Raw genomic sequence first — 21,756 nt, forward strand, 5'->3', positions numbered from 1 at the left:
AGCACAGTTATGTTAAATGAGCCAACACATAAATCGCTTAATATCAAAACATGGATATTTATACACGTGAGATTAGACTGTTTTTAAAATGACTATAATAGTATTGGTTATGACATCTGTATAAACAAATGTAAAACATTTATTGGTTCTAGTCTTTTAAACATGAATATTGGTCACACTTGAAGCATAAAGCAGATTCATGAGCACATTAATTAATCAGTTATGTGCAGGAACTTAAAGGCTTGTTATGTTTTCTGGCTAATGCTGGGCTTAATCAAGATGTGATTGATGAAGATTTATTTAAATTATAGAAACATTACGGGTCATACATCACATCAAGGAGAAGACATGAAGACCGCAGCTTTTAGATATTTGGAGTCGAAAATGTTTTTCAGCAGATGATGAGTTGGATTAGAGTTGAGTGACAGACGCATTTCATTGATTTTTAATGAGGAATGATCCACTCAGGTTTCATATCTCTGCATATATGACACTACAGGCTTTTAAATGTTGATGAAGATGTTAATTATAAGCTGCAGCTTCGTGTTTAGTTCAAACAGTAACTGCAGAATCAATGATGAGAGTACAAACGGAGACCCGAGCGTTACCAGTGTTACGGTTCAACTCTGCAGAGGTGTTCTTGAGCAGGACACAGAATCACAGCTGACCCCGGCACATTTTACTCCAGTTGTAGATAAAGGAGGAATCGTTTCCAACCCCCCCATTTGTTTGCAGTGTTTGCTAACAGATGCAGGTGAGAGCATGCCTGCACTCTTCCTAAGTGCAAGAGTGCAGGGATCTTCCAATAAACAGACAGATTTAGCTGGTTAAGGCTTTGCTCCTGTACAGATGCCTGCAGGCCTGGATTTCTGCTACGTGTCGAGTTGGGACACAAATAGAATGAACTTGCTGTCACGCTGGGCCTCGGGCTCCTTAAATCATGCTCTCCTGTCAGGTTAGGAGCCCAGAAGAAACAAGAACAATATCCCAGTAATATGACCTCCTTTAGCAGTGCTGATCTGATTACCATCACCTCTGATTCTTAAAAGGGAGCCAGTACTAGTCCATTCAAGACAGAGACAAGATTACAGGTAGAAAAGCCTTAAAATGTGTCCCATACCATCACTTTAAAAAGGTAAGGTGGCTAACAACAACATGTTTGTTAGTAGTTACTGCCATATCATCTTATAACCTGCACAGTATCTTGGACCTGCTTTTTTTCTCTGCTTTTTCGGGAAGCAGGTACATTATAGTGTAGCACAATTAAGGATATATTATTATTGATGGTAATGTTATTGTTATTAAAGATGTTATTGTCTTATTAGCATAAGCTAACTTCTAACTTCCACTTTGTCACTCGGACTGTAGTTAGGTGTCACTGTGACCCTCTGGTGGTCACAATAAAGGAGCTGATGTTATAGAGTCGATGCATAGGGAGGCAGTCCAGGTAGATGGATGGGCGGGCCAAACATTACCTGTGGAGATCATTAATTGTCAAACTAATTGTCAGTTTTTTGTTGATCCATCAGCATTTTTTCACATCATGATCATCATCACAACTAAAGTCCTTCATTCTAACCAGAACCTGATTTGAATAAATTAACCAAGTTGTTCCTGCTGCTAAATTTAAGAATAAATAAATGAATACTCCTAGCTGCAAGTAGGGACACTAATTCAGCTGTTTGTTATATTCAGAGGGGATAGATATAGCCATTAGGTTGGATCTTTGCTTTGCTGTTTCACAAGTTTGGAGCATTTTCAGGTATTTTAGTGATTCTCAGTCTTTCTCGATTGTCCTTCTTTGGAGTCAGGAGATGTCCTACGCATGTTTCTAACAGTTTGACTGAAGAATTACTTTTGTTCATGATTTTAATGATTCTGATTCTTTGCATGTCTTCGGGGTGGGGGTGAGGGTCTGTGTGAAAGAGGGTGACATCAAAACTTGTAACTTGTGTCTTTTTCCCTCAAAGCATTCTGTCTCTGTGAGAAATCATTTGCATGTAGAGCTGTTAGAAAATGCTTTGCAAAATCCATTTACAATTACAAATGTTAAATGGTGGTTGACCCTGTAACTGGTGTCTTGCTGTAGATTCGACACCATTATTTCAGCTGTACAAAGAAATTCGGATTTGCTGTTTGCCGGTGTGCTAGACAGGGGATCAACGTTCCCTGCAGTTGTCCTCTAGTGTAGTCTTGCCCAGTATTGGCTGGGCTCTACTTTGCTTTAGTACATTCTTCTGGAGTGACGTAGGGGTCACCTACATTCTCTACACTTGTTTCCATTTTCAAACCTCATCTTGAATTATGCTTGTATCTGCCAAGCTTTTATGCTCCTGTTTCTTCTCACGCTTGACTTTTTAACGTGTGATGGGAGCACCGGGCTGCAGTTGTACTGCCTGCACAAAAAGCAGGTCAGCGGTGAAGTGAATGTTGTTGCTTTGATCCCTGCACTGGTAGATTAGGACAGCGTTGCAGCCGAGTCAGGCCTGAAGCTAAACAGGAGAGCCGTGACGTGCGTCAATTCCCACAGCGCCTCAATCAGTAAACAGTAACACCGCCCGCGCTGGCACAGTAGACGAGCTGTACGGCATCTGGCTGCTGCAGGAAATGGAAAAATAAAATGATAATGATTAATAAAAGAGCAAGCATTTTAAATTCGATGAATGGGTAACGTTTCAACAACATGGATAACCAATGCATTCCAGTGATCTCAGTATTCATCAGGGTGTAATGGAGGAGGAAAAACAGCGCACCATATGGCGTATTACGCTAAAATATGGGCTGCAAAGCAGTCTTAATGTTCCTGCTTCCTCCCAGAGGCTTTTACCAGTCCTGCCCTGTTTTGGAAACACGTTTTAAATTTAAACCTGACATACACCATTAGCTACCAAGAAAAAACACCAACTTTTGACTTTTGGCTTTTTTCTTCCCCCTTGTCAAACCTGAGTTGTCCTCCCTCGTCTCCCGGTAAAATGAAATTATACATTTTGTTCCCCCGTGGATGCCCAGGCTCCCTCCGTGCCTGCACTTTGTGATTCTATGAGCAGCGGCAGCTTTTTCAAGCTGACGGTTTTTATTCATGCTGCCTCTCTGACCCCATGACACAGATAGGCACTTGGCTCTCCAGGAGGCTTGGCTGTAGTAAAAGCTAGTAATGTGGAGGTAATTAGTGGGATTTTTAGCCATGCCCTGTTTCATCCTTATGCAACAGGACAACATGGTGAGAAGTTATTTCATGGGGACTGGTTTGCTCAAAAAGAAACAGACTTCTCCCTAATTTTTAAATTTCTTTTGTTTACATCACTGAGAGAATCTCCACCACACAGTGCTGCTGTTTTGTGATTACGTAGTTCAGCCTCGAGCTTTATGGTTCAACTAACCTTCTCAGGATGCTTTCATATTTGCATAAGCAGTTAATGGAAATAGCAGGTTGATACGATGTGTCTAAGAATTATAGGAATTAAATTACAAAAATCCCTGATGCTTAGGCCCAGTGAGGGTCCATTAAAGTCTAATAGGCAGTGTTTTCTTTTCATTAGTCAACAAATTTGGATAATCAAATTCAACTAAATACTGCCATTATACCTTACTATTTAATATGAACTTATATCAAACAGAGTATGTTTTCATTTTCCAGGCAGCGTGGTGCTGCACTGGTTAGCTCCGTTGCCTCAAAGCAACAGTGAAAGATGAATGGAAGAAAATGAATGGATGGAGGATGGATAGACCAAAAGCACAGAAAAAAATTATTTGAAAAGTTTCTTATTCATTAATTAAATAACAAACTTTTCGAATTTGAGCTGCCACACTGGACTCTGAAAAGTCTGAAATTAATCAAGCACAACATTCAGTCATTAAAACTACATTTTCTGTTCGGGAATCAGGAAGTAAATAACTGCAATTTGGTATTTTAATCAAAATATATAGATTAGTACTTTACCATTTCTTTGAAAATTCATTGATAACAAAAATAATTATATTTTAAAATTAAAATGTCATTTTGATGAAAGTTTGCACATCCTGGTGGATTAACCATTGCAGTCATTTTGGTAATGAGCAGTACTGTTACTTTAGGGTGGCTGTGGCATAAACCTTACGCTGGGCGTTTATCTTATAAATTTGTTAAGCGCCATACATCCCGTTTCAGTTCGTATCAGCTTTTTACACAGTCAGTTGTACATGATAAAGCCCAACTGCTGTGATTTGACCACCTCATCTCCTGCTATACTTGATGATGCACGCACAATTCAGAATTTTTTCAAAACATTTTTTTTTAGGATTTAACAAACAAACCGTCCGACTTTGACTGTCAGAAGAGCTTCAAGCTTTGAAGGCGGGGATTCTCAAACTTTAAAGGGGCCAGGGTCCCTTATCAAGCATAACGTTCAGTCCTTATGGGGGTAAATTTTTCCAAGGACCCCGTTTATAATCCTCATGTTGATCAAACTATGGGTGCTTTGTGATGAGACACTGCTTAGCAAATGAAGCAATGAGCCAGCCAACACTTGAAGACACACAACCCATTTTGGTCTTCCATCGTCATTCTCGATAAAGCCAAACTCGAGATAACTGTTGTCATACTTTCAAATTTTAGCTGGTTGGCTTTTGCGTTATTTGATGAAGTGGACGGACTTAAATATTTGTCCATTGTGCTAATATGTATATGTGTATTTATACCTATATCTCTATATTTATCTATTCATCTTCATATTTTTCTATCAAAATCTCTGTTTCTACACTCATTCTGTATGAGTGCTTGATGTTTGTTGTATGTTTGCTGCTATCACAACGTGCCTGGTGCCACTACATGTTTTCGCAGGCCCCCAGTCTTTGGCTTGCAGACCCCTGGGGGTCCGGGGACCCCAGTTTGAGAGGCACTGCTTTAAGACAGTGATGATGCTCTACCTGTGCAGCATGTGCAGTCTATACAAATTGCTCCAGTTTCTTCTCATAGCCACGCAAGATGTGTGCTGCTAACTGATATAACTGCTAATGTACACATTTTACTGTTAAACATGAGTATTTAGAGATGACCTCCCTAATGTCTACTACAAAAACATTTTTTTTACCAGGACATAATGAGCAGCGAGGTCAGCTGTTCGACCTTGATAGCTAACGGCCATTGATTAGCAGACCTCAGAGATCGAGAACATGATGTGATGTAATAGGCATCTAACCATGGACCCAAGGAAGTGCACATGGCACCTTTTAGGGACAATGATTGGTCAAGCAAAGGAATAATGCAACTAATTAAGCACTTACAAGTCACCTTTTTTTTTATAAGTCTGTATTTGTTTACCTAACTGCTGTTATGTCACTGTTAAACCTCTACTAAGCTTTGTTACATTATTACAGTTATCACATATTTGTTATGTGTTTATTGGCATTTAATTACGCACTTATTAAAAGCCAAATCTGGCCTCAGTAAACTCTATTGTGGGTCACCTCGTGGGAAGCATTATTGCCCGTGTCTAACCTGTTTGCTGGCTAAGCAGCTCCTGTTTGCTGGCTCGTTGACGGCTTCAATATGAACTGAAGTGTATGTGAGAATGGTTTCCAATTAAACTGTTATATCCATAAACTGTACATGTCTGGTCCTTGATGTGCATTAACAAGTCCCAGTGTGGCCCTTCATGAAATTGAGTTTGACACCTCTGATATGCACTAATTAACACTTAACTATGGACTTATTAACACTTAACTAACATTTATCACAAAGCCCTTAATAAAAAAGCATTATCCACCCTCTCTTTTATATCTGTTTAGATTCATGTCAGGAGTAAAACTGGTGTTTCCTCCAAATTTAATGCATTACCCATTAGAGGTGTAGTTTAACTCCCATGCACTGTCTTGATGTGCACCTTTATTTTGATATTCTAGGCGTCTGGGCTGTCTGTTGGCGTGTGTCCCTGTTTGTGGTCCTGACTGCTCCTCAGTGGTTCTCAGCCAGTCGAGTGTGCATTTTGGAGCCGCAATCAGATTAAGGCTGAGCATCTCCTTCTGATCGCTGCTCTCTGCTCTGCACCGCCAACTCAATCTGATCTGGCCACAGCCTCAGGCCACCTCTATGATCAAACACACACTCAAATATAGAATGGAGGTTCACTCACACACTGCACACTGCACACACACAAGCTCCACAAATACATTCATACATACTCACAATTTCCTTTTTTGAGTCCTTTGAATCATTCATGAAGAAGAGATGGCAGAAATCAACACAGAATCAATCTGGCACACACACACACACACACACACACACACACAGACAAAGATGCACACATAGAGACTCACGCATGCATGGGTGCTTTCAAAACACACCTAAGGCGTGTGCCGCATCCCCTGAGTCACACACACAAGCATACACACACAAAAGGTACTCAGGCCAACCAACAAAGACGCACACCACTTACTGTCTCCCCTCAAACACACACACACTCACCCACGCACACACACGCTACACCGCTCACTTTAACAGGCTGTACCTTCAGTGGTTGGATGCTGCAGCTCATAGTGAGTGTCAGCAGCCTGACTGTCTGGGAGCACAGGGGACGAGAGACACTGAAATGGACTTCTTATGTCAGGGAGAGAGAGAGAGCGTGGGATGGTGTGACATGCGGTGAAAGGGAGTAGATGAAGAGAAGCAATCTGCTGTGAGAGATAAAAGGAAGGGGAGAGAGGGCAGCGGAGGGTTGCGTTACGTGGACACATGGGTAGAATAGACAATGGCGTGCTTTTCAGGCCGGAGGCACAGGGAGCGCAACAGGAGTAAAACCTGATCAGTTTAGCTTGTACGTGTTTCCTGATTTATACGGCGTGCAGCACGGGCTTATTTTCTCCAGTGACTTTGAGCTCTCATACTTGATGTAGTTGCATGCAAACATTTTTTCTGTGCATTAACAAATTATGAAACATTTAAAGTATTCTCAGCTTACGTCCGACTTGCAAACAGACTGCAGGTTTTATACATTTTGTTCTTACCTGTCAAGGTTGCTGACAACTCTTGACCAATTGTTGTAGTGCTGTTCCTCTGCCTACATATGGAAAAATCAAAGTATTGCTATCATTAGTTTGTCAAATTAAGTTCCATAGTGTAGAAATAATTCACTGGAAGTGTCTAATAGACTGAAAGAGTGCATTAAACTGCAATAGAGTACTGCATTAAAAAGTAGAAAAGTATTATCACCAAAATGTATTATCAGTGATGCAATAGCAACACTGTGTATGCTGGTCATTGTGGAGATACTCACAGATATATTCATTTTAGCTTTGACCACAGCCGTTTGTTGGGACAAAGGTTCAATGTGGGGTCTGTCTTGTTCAGGGGGAACTTCTGTGAAGCGGTTTAAATTGTGGATATTTAAATTCTGGTTCAAAGTTGTTGCTTCTCAGTGCTGCTTTCTATCTCTGTCTTATGTTTTGGGATTAAGCACACAAAGCACTTCCATGTGAACAGTGCCATGCAGCTACATGTAAAAACACACTTCAGGTCCCATACATACAGGCTAATGTTTCTGATGGCATATGTCACATCAACATGCAAAACTAAATGGGAAACCGATTTATCTCTCAGAAAGATGATCAAGGTAATTTCGGGCCACTTAGCACATGTACATGTACAAATACAGTTACACACCCACACACTTTACAAACGTGCTTCAAACACAGCTAATTTCAAACTTCCATCTCAGTGCCTACCCTGCAGCTCCTGCAACACACCTAACCCTGCGAGTTAATGGAAGCTGTCCTCATAATGATCTTTGCACTCTGTGATACTTTAGTGGCTAGGATATATACCGCAAGGATCTGTTAATATTAATTGGATATCACAGCCTGTTAGAACAATTAATATGATGTCCCAGCCATACACAGAACTCCTTTAGATTATACAAAGATCCAACAAATCCACACAATAGATTCATTATGATTTTATCATTTTCAAATTTAAAATCACTACTTTTATTTGTCTCAGAATGAAGTTTGTACTGGAGTAGACAGGTGATCCTTTCTTCATTTTGCTTAAGGGTTTCTCTGCAACCAACAGAAATGTGTAGTAAACACATAATCAAGTCGATTACAGTGTTTACAGCCTCTAAGTGGTATATTCATACCACCAACAGGCAGGTCAGCTCCAGGGTAGCCACAGCGGGGGACTATTATGTCCTCTATATAGCAGAAAACTTTAAGCACTGTACATACACTGGGAAGTTTGGATGAAATGATCATGTGAAAAGAAAAGGGGAGGGGAGAGGGGTGGTGGGACTCTGCAAGCTCTCTTTTCATACCACCATGCAGCATGAGTTCCACAAACCTGGAGGAGGTCAGAAAAGAGAATAGATGGGGAATGTATGTGAAGAATAGTGCTGAAATGTGGCACGATAGAAAGGCAGGAGATACGTGTATGGAGAGAAAGCCTGCAAGGCATGTATTTTCAAAGTGATGCAGAGGCCATGAAAACAGATAAGGAAAAGCACAAAGTCCAGCTGCATTCACACAGTGACACTCGGGCTTCGGGAGGCTGCAGCGCTCTTACTCTGTTGTTTGTCACATTTATGAGCTGCAAACAATGGCTCATTGTGAGATGGTGTGTTCAGACACGCTCAAAGATAAAATTCATCATGGTTCTAATGAATATGTTTTCATACCCATCTGTGTAGTGAAACACTAAAAACGGAGCTTTTAATGTGGTCACATTCACCCTGCACCTGTCCCCTTCCACTTGTTCCATTGTCAGCGCCAGTGCTAACTTCATAACTGCAGTGAATATTCATGCCTGGCCACTTTCACTGCAGTACAACAAAAATAAGTGCATTTGTTACATCTTACAATACTTTTTCCCTGCTAGCAGTTGTTGCTACTTTCTGTGACGGACTGCTCATACAGTTTCTCGTACCATAACCAAAAAAGTTTCATAAGACAAACATTAAACTTCCTAATATATTTTAAAGAAACTTTCCTGTAGAAATGTAAGAGGCTTATATATTTTATTGATATTGGAAACAAGTATTTGATTAATTATCAGTAAATTTTTACATTAAAGATGTCAAATATATATCCAAAATATTGGGAAACCCCTCTGTTACAGCAGCCAAAACAGTAACACAACCAAAAACAAAATAAATTATTAGGTTCATAAAGTAAAGCAGCTCAATGAAACAAGAAAATGACAAAACAAAATAGCTCAATAAAGTGAAGTTACTCAAGTAGAAAATAGCTTAATAAAATGAAACAGTATCAAAATAAAAATAAAGTTGCTCGTTAGGGAAACAAATCTAAATAAAAACAATCTGGCAATGGCTCCATAAAGTAAAACAGCTCAATTACAAAATAAAGGAAAGGAATCAAAGTAGCAGACTAAAGGTAAAGTAAGTGGCAGATGGCAATAAAGCGTCTCAGTATATTCAGACTGTAAAGTGCAGTGAACAGTGCAGGGTGGCATGAGAGTACAGACAAGCATTTATCAGGCAGCTGTTTGCAGAATCCACTTTTATGATGTTACAAAGTAGCCATATCACAGGTTTTATATCACTTTGGACTTGTTAATATTTTGCAACATTTACAACCTTCAAGTATGGAATTAACAACAGATTACAGACGCTTAGTGTGCACAGTCCACACCTATGATCAGTGTTGACATACAGGTTTGTATTAACAGCTTCATTTGAAGGACTAATCTGTGTGCTTTTCCTGCTTTATCCAAGCACAGATAATCAGCTGGAGAGGCACAGTGAAGATCAGGGGGGTGGGGGGGTTAACGAGCTCCAGCTCTGCAGAGAGACTGGCTGCTGTGACAGGATGATAATAGTAATGACTCACAGTTGTGGCCCCATGTCATATTACGCGGGTCTTTAAGAAGGATTTATGTACCCTTCATTAGCGAAAGCATTCCCTGAGAGGGTATGGACGGGGTGTTTGGGGGTGCGATTGTCTCGTCTTTGAAACGGTCACTTAACAGGAGAATTCTGTCATTTACTGTACCGTCTTTAAACTGACTTTGATGCGTCAAGATAGCAACAAAAAAGCAATAAGACGGAGTCTGTGTATCAGTTTTCTTTTCAACAGGATTGAGTTGACACTTACGATCTGTTCACGACGGTATTTTTGAATGAATTGAAAGTTAACTGTTACAACAAACAAATTATAACCATAAAAGTGTGTGGTCCTGAGAATGAGATTATAACTGTTATAAAGCTCGACCCTGTGTGTGGTCCTGAGAACTGAGATTATAACTATTCACCCTTTCAGAACCTGAAATCTGTGTCTAACAGCTGATCTGAATGATATGTAGAAGAACATAAACCATTACTTTCAGATCCTTAGCCAGCCGTGTGTTAACAGAGATACTGTTACTGTGCCATGTGCATAAATCCACGCATCACTGGGTTTTTCTGCAGTCTGTGAATTGAATTAGAGTTGCACTTGAGGTGCTGTCTCACATCCTGCAGTTAGAAAGCCCAGATATAAAGGAAGAAATGTTGCACACACTGTTTGTTGGCTTTGCAAATGATGGTGCAGCTGCTATAATGTGGTGACGGAGAGGAGCAGCAAAAGATCAACCCCAGCCATCATGAACTCATTCGATCACAGTTAGAACTTCAAAACCATGATGCCGTACTTTATGCAAAGTGTCTCCGAACAGAATCTCGGAAAGTTTGCTGTTGATTTGGGTAAATGGAACAAGATGCCTCCATCACTTGCTTCAAACATGTGGGTTTACAATACAATACAATACAACTTTATTTATATAGCACATTTAAAAACCAGCGGTACACCAAAGTGCGTTACAATAGAAACAGGAAAAATTAAAAAAAAACACAGAAAAGGTGACGCGCTTCAGGAAGGCAGAAATAAGCCTCAAAGCTGGTTGTTTTGTTCGTACATTATACTACTATATTGTAGTAGAATAGTATAATTGTAATTCTTTAAACTGAGCTTTGGCATGTGGACATCATTTCAGATTATTTACTATTGAACTTACGTGGCAATATTTAAAAGCAGTGCTAAGTGGATGGGTGATTTAACTCATAAACACATGATAATGTATACTGTTTCGTTTGAATTTGAATGTCTGAAGAGGAAATGGTGTGTGTGAATATTGTGCATATTAATTTAACACTCAGACATTGACATAACACATTAACACAGTCTTATTAATGGCTGAATTTTGCCTGACATATGTAACAGCGCCTATCGAAGTAAATAAAAGAGAAAAAAAGCAACATGAATGTTGCTATGTCTGTTCAATTTCAGTTCAGTTCAGTTTGATTTTATTTATATAGAGCCAAGTCACAACATCTATGCACACTACTGAGAAAAAGACAGGTGAGAGTCTGTGAAGGCTCTCAGTCACCCAGGTCATCGTAGTCTAAGGAGCTTGGAAAGAAAAGCGTCTGGACTTCTTTAAGTTGCTTGAAGACGTTTCACCTCTCATCCGAGAAGCTTCTTCAGTTCTAAGGTCAAATGGTGGAGAGTCCCAGATTAAGCTTCCTGTCATGTTCAGGTCAAATCTGACCGATTTACAAATGAAAAAACTCATAAATATTGTGTTTTACATCCGATTGCCTCGACACTCCACACTATGCACTTGAACATAAAAAAGTGATGAGCACCTTTTTCATTGAATTATGAGTGTTTTAATCAGCTCCCAGTCAAAAGTGACCGCCATAGGAAATAAATGGGAATCCACCCCCCCTTTGGCCTCTGAGCCCTGAATGGCCCACTGAATGACCAAATGAAAGACCCACTGAACGACCCACTGAACTGAATTTGGTGGTGAAAAATGTTTCTTATGTTAATTTAAGAGCTGTTAAAACTAACTGGTTAATTGTGACCCAAACACTAAAGTAAGGGCGTTGGGGGTGCACACAACAGGAGGGTTTAAGCCCTATGGGAGTGTCCGCCTAAGAGGCGTTAAGGCGTCTGGGAAGAGATCTCAAAACTGGATTATAGATGACAGAAATCTATAATAATTTAAAGATATAATGCAGTTTTAAGATCACTTCCCAGACGCCTTAATGCCCACTCACATCCTGGGCCTTCTGACCTCAGGATATCACATTGTCCCCTTTGGGAGGACGCTCCCACGGGCCTTAAATCTGGGACTCTCCACCATTTGACCCAAGAACTGAAGAAGCTTCTCGGATGAAACGTCTTCAAGCAACTTAAAGAAGTCCAGACACTTTTCTTTCCAAGCTCCTTAGACGACAGGGGAGAGGTTTTCATTGTGTGACCAAAACACATAATGAAACACAGTTGTTGGATACTTTAAGGATTCTCCTCCTTCCTTCATTAACATTCGCTCAGTTCTGCTCTGTTTGATAATCTCAGTATTACTGTGGATCAGGAATATGTAGAGTAAGTGGACAGAGCCGAAGTTTTGGCACTGTGCTCACAGCTTTGAGCTATCCAGCTGTGCCAATTACACACTCATTCTCATAGCATCTCTCTCTTCTCATTCCAAACAAATAAACAGTGCTAGCAGCAACTGTCACACACATACTGTATCAGCATCAAAAAAGATGTGCTTTTTGGGAATAAATTTAGTGCAATTTACAGTACATTGCCTGCCTCAAGTCTCAGTAACTCACTGTGCTCATCAGCGCAAATTGGCAGGCGATCTGTCTGGATTCATTAATTAGATGGCAATTAATTTCCAACCATTTGCAATCTGTTTGAGAGTGACTGCACTCAGTCTGAGTCTGATGGAGACTGTGCAACTTCCTTGAAACCAAACGTGTTTGGTCACTATCAGCACTTTAAAGAGTGCAGTTATTTTTGGTTAGTGGTTCTCCTCCTGTACTAATAGTAACTTGAATTTCAGTCAGTTTGAATCTAAGTTCTTTTGTATCTGGATGATGTATATTTTAACATCACCTGAAGGCAGATTTGGAATACCTGATTCCTGTTAAGTGGTTTTCTCACAAGGTCCTGCATTTAAAGGTACTTTTTTCTTTTACAACGCACACCTGAAAAAAACCCTTTTGCTTATGAGGTTTTGTCTTCTCTTAACCACTGAACATCTAAACCCTAACACTTGTAAGAATCATACCATGTTAAGTTAGACATAGCCACCCATTGGTCCAAAGCCCATTGGTTGTAGACATTTTGGAGCGTTGGTATTTTGACTACTGTCATTTTGGTTTGTTGAAGCCAAAGGTTAGCTTGTGTGGATGAAAGAGCAGAGTGCTAATAAAAAACCACTCACCAAAACTGAAGCGGAAACTTCTTGGATGGTCTTGCGCAGCAGTTGTGCAGTTGCTTTTAGTGAGATGATCCAAGAGCTCCAGTTTAATCAGTAGAAGTAGTTTAGATGAGACCTAGCTGCTCTTGCTCAATACAGGCACACATCCAGGTGGGGAAAAACAAAACAAACTGAGGCTACTCAGAGTTGTTATTGAAGGGAGGAACCTACCCATAGACACCAACACCTTTTGGCACTGCTGTGTTTACTATATTTTTTAACCTCCTTCTATAAAATAATTATCTGTAATTAGAACGTACACAATTTAAGACAATCATAAATGATTCCACAAATTATTTGACATAAGAAAAAGAAACACAACTGGTGTTTAGTGTGAATGCAGTTACTGTACCAACTGACTCATATACATACACAATTTAATCTGAAAAAAGTGCTGCTTTTACTTCCTGTTGGAAGAAACTCAAGAAAATGTGTTTTAGTGCATCTCAGAGGATGAACCGGCTCTTCCTTTAGAGAGGAAATGAGACAAGGCTGTCCCACAATTCAAAGACCGTCATTAAAAACAATGAAGATAACTGAGGTGTCAGATCATGTCAGTCTGCTAATTAATATATTTTAGCTCTCTTTGCATTTAACAATGGGCTATGTTAAACTCACAGGTGAACATTACGCTGCTGTGATGATTTTATTATAAAAAGGTTGATTGATCAGCGTCCATTTCAAGTTTTCTGTTTGTTTTTGTCACGTCCATCATGGTATTTTCAGGTTTTTCGGGTTGTCATAATTCAGTTTTACATCCAAGAATATGTTTTTTTATTTAAAATTCCAACCAATGTTTTTTTCACCAGTGGTTCTCATTAACTTAACCTGGATGAACAGTACAGTAGGAATACATTGGCATTAGGTTTGATAGTCACTTTGAAGCCCATCTTCTGAGCCTTTTAGTGACAGTATGCAAGCTATTTGCCATTTTTCTACTCACTGCTTTGTTTGTGAGAACCAAATATTTATTACTTAACACATAACATACTTTAAGTGGGGACTAGTAATAGTAGCAATATGATATTCTAATTACATTTTGTTTAATACAAACAAGTAATTCAACTAATGAAGTTTTAAAACTTAGAAACATTATTCACAAATGTAAATGTAATAATGGTGGTAGAGTGGATGCCTATGAGGTCAGGGGTTCAATGCCCAGCTGCTGAGCTGCGCAGGTTCATTGTCAGTGTTGATGGCTGTGCATGTTGCACACACACACACTTCTTAATTTGTTTACAATATAAGAAGCGCACGTGTGTGTGTGTGTGTGTGTGTGTGTGTGTGTGTGTGTGTGTGTGTGTGTGCACATGCTTGGGCCAGCCTGCCTGTCTGTTGGTCCAAATGCTAATACATTCATGGCTCAGCACTTCTCTTGTTTACTTCTTTACTTATACTTGAAACTATACACCATCATCAGCATAAAAACTTTCCGTGCTGCATGCCATTAGCCCATATAGCAACTTTTATATTTAAAAGGAAAACCACACAATAATTTTCTATTAGCCCTCCCTTGAACTCATATCTCCTCCAGCTCAGCTACTTAACATCAAAGTGTGCTCGAACTTTTCAGAGCCTTCCTTTTTTGCCATAGTCTTTAAAAGGGCCTTAGCAGTAATGACACCACACAGAGGAAGATTTAATAGAATATGGGTTGCTACATTGCTTGTGTAGAAGGTCCACAGATAATTGTATTAGACAACCATAGCCGTGCTTCCTCCACAACAATGCACAGGCTTGGCTCTGATCCGCTCTGAAGTTTAATGTGAAGGCCCTGACCTGGTGACATCCGCAGCACTTCAGGCACCAAGTGTGTTTGTAAAGATTCTGTTATTTTTTCTGTATTAAGGAACAAAATATACTAGTTGGTGGTGGATGCTACTAGAAACACATTTTGTGCAAGATAGTAAACAGATTTCAGCCTAATCTGTGTGGGTTTTTTTTTTTAATTCTGTCCTGTCTGGCAGCTTTTGCAATCAGACTTATGATCTGAATGCACTTGTTGTGCCAAACACGTTTCACTTTTCCAAGCTCAGTTCTTTAAATTCTCTATTGGCTCCTCTTGTTCGTGTCTTTCTTTTACCTGTTTATTTCTTTATTTCCATTTTTGTTATTTCAGTCATTACATTATATGTGGGATACAGTATGACAATGTCTAAGGCAGGACAGTCAGGAAATCTTCTTGTGGTGTGTGTGTGTGTGTGTGTGTGTGTCTGAGTATGAAAAGAGAGTGTTGTGAGTGTGTGTGTGTTTCTTTGTCACGAAATGTACTTGAAATTGAGAGAAGTTGCAGTAACGTGCCCCAGGAGTCAAAGGCAGATAGACATGGATCCAGAAGAACCGGGCTCTGCGCAGCCCCCAAGAGTACCGAAGACCTAAGGCCACACATCCCTGTGATATCTGCACACCAATCCCAGCAGGAGAAAGAGAGAGGCTGCAAGTGCGAGCTGAGATCAGGGTTCCATACAGGACTTAAGGCAGTAAAGAAGAGCCCGTTTCAGGTGGTCAAGAACCCCCTCTCCCCGGAAGAGGTCCACGCAACTCCGGACCACCAAAGGAACGCGTCAACCACTACCCTAGAACATCTAGCCATGCTCCATAGCCTAATCTGTGTTGCTTGGGACACTTTCAGTTTAGTTATGGTACGAGAAAATGGTGCCATGATGTCAGCTTGAACTGGGTTATGACCTGGAATCAATCATGGTCAAAATGTCTGTGAAGGTGTCAGTCCACCAGGTTATCGTAGTCTAAAGAGCTTGGAAAGAAAAGCATCTGGACTTTTCTTTCCAAGTTTTCTTGAAGATGTTTCACTTCTCATCCGAGAAGCTTCTTCAGTTCTAAGCACAACTGGTGGAGAGTCCCCAAGAGGGTCATGGACCCCCTATTGATCATCTACCTAATCACATGAGCCAAGATTTGGGGTGGATCCATTGTGACATTGTCACATCCTGGGCCATTTGACCTCAATAAATCAGATGATAGGGTGGGGCTGGGTTTCACAGTGCGTCCACCCGAAACCTTGGCTGATTGTGACCTACACCTGTTTTCACATCTTGGCTCATGTGATTAGGTAGAGGATCAATAGGGGGTCCATGACCCTTTGGGGACACTCCCACAGGGCTTAAAATCTGGGACTCTCCACCAATTGTGCTTAGAACTGAAGAAGCTTCTTGGAGACAATCAAGGTCAAATGTTTTGCCAAAAAATTACCTCCGTCCAAATATACAAGAATTTTGATGGACCTTATATGGGTGGTTCTTCTCCAAATCCCAGAAAGGCATATTGTAAAGTTGAATTGTTTAAGTAAGTAAAACAAAAATATCCATCTGAGCAGAGCAAGTAATACTTATACTGGGAAATATGCGTCAATTAAAACATGCCAAACTGAAAGCTTACATCCCATAAATGATGTTGATTGTTTGCATCCAGCCTGTAAAATACTGCCACCTGGTGACCACAGCTGGTTATTGTCTCTGGAGGCGAGCTTGTGTCTGAGCCACTGGAATGTGTAGTGTCTGTCATTTTCATGGGCATGGCAGCATTTACCAGTATTTAAACTCTGAAATTGATCTCAGTGTTAGTATAAATACATTCCTGTTATTTATACGTTAAACTGGTTGGCTTGTATCTTGGTTTTATCTTAACAGCAGCTCTTTTTCTGTTATGTTATTGCTCAATTATAAGACGATAAAAAACACACCCGGGAGTGTCACCAACAAATTGCCTACTGCTTGTGTTTGCCATCCTAATTAATGGCAGTGGGTGTGACCTCAAAATAAGGTTGAATTACTTCTGCAATCAAACACCTGAAAGCCTGAGCTTTAACCTTATGATCAAAAAAACCAACAAACAAAAAGACCAACTTTCCCTGTCTTTGTACCTCGAGGCCCTCCAGCCAGGCTCCATTATTAATACACTTGTCTGCTAAATGCTTTATCCATCCTTTACCTAACTTAGTTTAAATCAAATCCCCAAAATGTCCCCATCTCAAACCTCATCTCTCTTGTGCGTTTTCTGTTCTTGCAAAAAGATCTCATAAGTACCAAAACACACACATGAAAATGTCGAGCACTCTGTGACGTTAGCGATGCTATCTTGAGATCAAAGTAACTGGCTCCCTTTTATAACTCAAGTAGTCCAATTTCATTCAGAAGCAGACAGCCCGAGAAGGCTTTTGATAATCTACACTGTCGGATGAGATTTCCATTGAAATAAGTTAGGAAGAGGAAAGGAAAGATACAGAACAGGGAAGTAAATCTGAGAGATGAGGAAATGGGACAATTGAAGGAAGAATGATGGGGGAGTGGAAGAAGACGGCACAAGAAAGAGACAAAATGGAGAAAAGAAGTGAAGACGAGAAGCTCTGTAGTTAAAGCTGATTGATCAATCTATTTTTGCTCATTTTTTGAATTGCTTCTGTCGCAGCCTCTTTGCTCGTGTCTCCCCGAATCACACTCCATCTCTCATGCCCTCACTTTTCCAGTGTTTATAAGTCATCTATCAGATAGGCAGACGTGTAGATGGAACAAAACTCGTCCCTGTAATTTATTCTGCTGTTTTTGCCAACATTCATTCCTTCTCCTGCATGATGACATCCATTTGTCAGCCTCGTCTGCGTCTTTAAAATGAATCCATTTGCCTCTGAGTTGCTCCGTTTCTTTATTGCGAAAAGATGCAGTTTGGCAACAAATGCTAAAAGATGAAATGAGAATTGGTGTCGTGATGACTCAGTGGGTTCAACTATATTCTCGCAACATCAAATCTGACTCATGACTTCCTCTGCGTGTCAGCTCCCTCTTCTGCCCTTCCTTCTCGCTAACTGCTATAATAAAAATATAATAGAAATGGGGGTAAGACGCCTGCTTTAATTTGTTTAGACCACAGCTTGAGTGCTGCTCTTACAGCTGAAAGATCTTTGCATCAGCTGGCAAATTTGTCAATAAAAATATCAGTTCATGACGAATCACAGTAAATAATCAAATATGTTTAAGCCTTGTGATGTTTTCATTAATCTACTAAAAGGAGCAACATTAAATAGATCTGCTATTCTATGTATGTGTACAGCTTGATACGTGAATCTGCTTCTGCTCCGTGGGTTTGAAGTATCGATCACAACATTGTTGCCGTACCTGATAAAGTGATAATAAACTAATTCTGAACTTCTCGTTCTTGTTTCAGGTGTCAGAAAGGTCTGACATTGGAACCAGATGACAGAAAGGTCAGTTTGAAAACTTTTTTTTCAATCGCAACTTATTTTTTGTCACCAGCACAGGAAGGAGACTCTCCCTCCTTTGACCTTGTGCCTGTGGACAGACCCTGGCTTCGTTCAAATAAATAAAAACAAAACACATGAAAAGTATGGACCAGCAAATTGGAGCTAAACTGGAGAAGGAAGGGCATGTCAGCAGTTACTGAGGAGGTGGGTGATAAGCGTAAAGCAAGAGGAGAATTTTGAGATCACATGTGGCAGCTACTACTACTACTAATAATGGATTGCATTTATATAGCCCTTTTCAAGGCACCCACAGCGCTTTACAATTTCACTATTCATTCACTCTCACATTCACACACTGGTGGAGGCAAGCTACAGTTGTAGCCACAGCCGCCCTGGGGCAGACTGACAGAAGCGAGGGTGCCATATCGCGTCATCGGCCCCGCTGGCCAACACCAGTAGGTGGTAGGTAGGGTAAAGTGTCTTGGCCAAGGACACAACGACAGAGAGCCCGGGGATCGAACCAGTGACCTTCCAGTTACAGATGTGCTTCCCAACCCCCTGAGCCACAGTCGCCCCACAGCTACTTATTAGATGGACTTAATAGCAAACCTTTTCACAAAAAAAATCCAAATGTTGTGCTTGCACACCCACGCACATATAATGTCAACCACTGATAGTCCAGTATGAGCGACCATGCACCATCAGGTCAGAGTGGACAAAATCTGGTAGTAGGCATGAGATATCCCTCTGCCTGATCATGGTGGCTTCTATGTAAAACTGCATCCATTCTGAGTCATCTGCTGTGGGACCCAATCAAATCACAGATACGGCGCATAAAGGATTTCCTCTGCAAACAACTGATGCAGTTTTAATAAAGAAGCTAATTAATGAAGCTGTAATCTGTCGCTTAAGGGCTGTTTAAGCAGCTGAGCCACTTTAGCTCTGATTATGCTTCATCACCAATCTGATCTGATGGTAAATTTGCCCATAAAGGAAACTCATCAAGATTGGGATATAAATATTTGTAAGTATTTTTTAAGTAAGGGTTAATTTACTTAAGCATAAGTGGACTTTTGTTTATCAAATGGTCATAAATAACAGGAAATGTTATGTAAAGTAACACAGACGTATTACCATAACACAATTGTCAAAATTATTGGTGTGCAATGAATTTGCAGTTTTGTTGTCTTTGAAATGGTTGGTGTGAAGATGGAGGTCGGGTCGCAGCCAGTTGCCATCTTCAAAAGGGCTTTGGTGCATCAAGTCAGTGATGACTGAAAGGAGTCACGCTGGCAATAACATGCAAACTGTGCGTGATAATACATGATTCACTAGGATAAATTGTTGAAACTCACAGATCTGTTCCAAACCTGTTCCGTCACATTCACATTACCTGCTCAGATTTAGAGTCCAGCTCCTATATTTGAAACAGAAATCCATCAACGAGTAGTGAAGGGCAATTGAAGTACAAAAGATAACCAATGAGGTTGCTGTGTGATTTTTACTCTAATGGCACTGAAATGATTTTATAGCTCAGACACATTTTATAGGTTTAATAGGTTAAGGCTAATTGAATTATATTCAGGTCACGTGTCCCCACACATTATATTCTTATCTCATCTCCATTGTTTTACAGTTAAACAGAAAAGTCCAACACATCAGGGTAGTTATTTTTTTTATTTTACATTTGTTATCAGTTCAAATGCAAGCTCCAGATTTGTCGAGGAATTCTAGAAAAATCTGATTTAATGAGAATATCAGCACAGTGGGATACTTCTACATGTTTAGATGATACATTTACACACCAACTCAGGCATGTCAGACACATCTGTGTACATATGGCACTGCTGTTGTGCATATGATTGATGTGATTATGAGCTATTGCCCCCGCTGCCTTGGAACATGTAGGGCTAAATTAGACAACTATGTGAACTCCACATGGAAGCTATTTGAAACATCTGAGTCAGACTCGAGGACCACTGCAGATTTTAAAGGCCCGGTCAAACTTTGATTCATTGTGATGAACATCAGCATGAACTATTTACAGTGCTATTAATAATCCATCTTTAATTTGTCTTTAAAGGAAAGATAAAGCTTTCTCCATCTCAATGTTGAAATTTAGTCAATTAGACAAACATGAAATTGAAGTAGTCTCTAACATATTTCTATTCTGCAGGGCCAGTAATATGATTTTATAAATGCAATACTCATAAATCTGCAGTCAAACTACCGTTTATGTTCTCCTGTCCACATAACAGGAGACAGTTTTGGCTGTGTTGTTGTTGCAGTAAATGCAGAAATGCTCCACAGTCAAATAATCAGATTGTTAATTTACTTTTTGTAACTTTAAACTTCTTTAAAAACCGTTTTTAACCATCAGCTGGTGATCCACCATGAAGTTTAGAGTTTAAACTTCTACGTGTTTGATAGCTGCAGATTTATCATCCTGGGTCTTAGACGACAACAACCCTGCACCTCCAATAAACAGCCCGAACTTAAACATAGCTATTTTACCTTTAAATAAAAAGACTGAGGGAGGTGATTAATCAACTCTTTATTGCTGAGTTTTTAAGCTTACTTTCCCCTCTGCTCTTTTCAACTCTAATAAAATCTTTTTATATCAGCCGTGCAAAAGTGTCTTCCATGCATTTTACTTTGTTTTACTCTATACATCCCCTATAGTGCTTGACTATGTGTAGTCTGATAGTGCCTATATACTGAGCGCTGTGTATGGGTGTTTCTGCATGGAAAGTCAGTCTACTACTGTGCAAGTATGTAGGATAAAGTTAATAAATATTCTTATGTGTGCTAATGCATCCATATATTTGACAAAGACTGAACACATGCATTTCTTTTTATTATTACAACAGCATACGGACACGATGTAAAGTATGAGCATCCTGGTCATGTTCGCATAAAAAACTGGAGACTGCAGTCTTAGTTTACCGCTAAAGTATCCGTGTCACAGATACGCTGTGTTAGAATGCTCTCTGTGCTGCAGCAGCTGTACGTCATTGTTTTGGGAGGTCAGCGTTTTTCAGCACTGTAAGGAAGAAGACCACAGAGATGTGTGTCATCGAGAAGGTGGGTACACACTCCCTCCTGTTCCTGTTGATGAAGTCTCTGTGTTTGCAACACGTTTGGTTGTTCACTGGGCACCATCTCACGACATTTTGCACCTCCACTCCGTAGACCGATTCATCATTGATTGAAGAGAAACTGGTGCCAAACCATGATGATGCTTTGACAAGAAACTGAGGATCCAGTTACATATAGTGGTGAGCTGAGATCCAACTGGTGC

At 40.1% G+C, this 21,756-nt stretch overlaps 1 protein-coding gene across 1 annotated transcript in view; it reads left to right on the forward strand.

Annotated features, from left to right (window-relative positions):
• si:cabz01090165.1 (uncharacterized protein LOC100333421 homolog) overlaps positions 1-21,756 on the forward strand; it is a 380,989-nt gene that overhangs the window by 60,032 nt on the left and 299,201 nt on the right. Inside the window, exon 4 of the mRNA XM_031741783.2 lies at positions 18,419-18,458. The gene's annotated coding sequence lies outside the window, so the exon portion shown is untranslated. The remainder of the gene's footprint in view (positions 1-18,418; positions 18,459-21,756) is intronic.

Source organism: Oreochromis aureus, linkage group 14 (genome assembly GCF_013358895.1).
Source record: "Oreochromis aureus strain Israel breed Guangdong linkage group 14, ZZ_aureus, whole genome shotgun sequence".
NCBI classification, from domain to species: domain Eukaryota; kingdom Metazoa; phylum Chordata; class Actinopteri; order Cichliformes; family Cichlidae; genus Oreochromis; species Oreochromis aureus.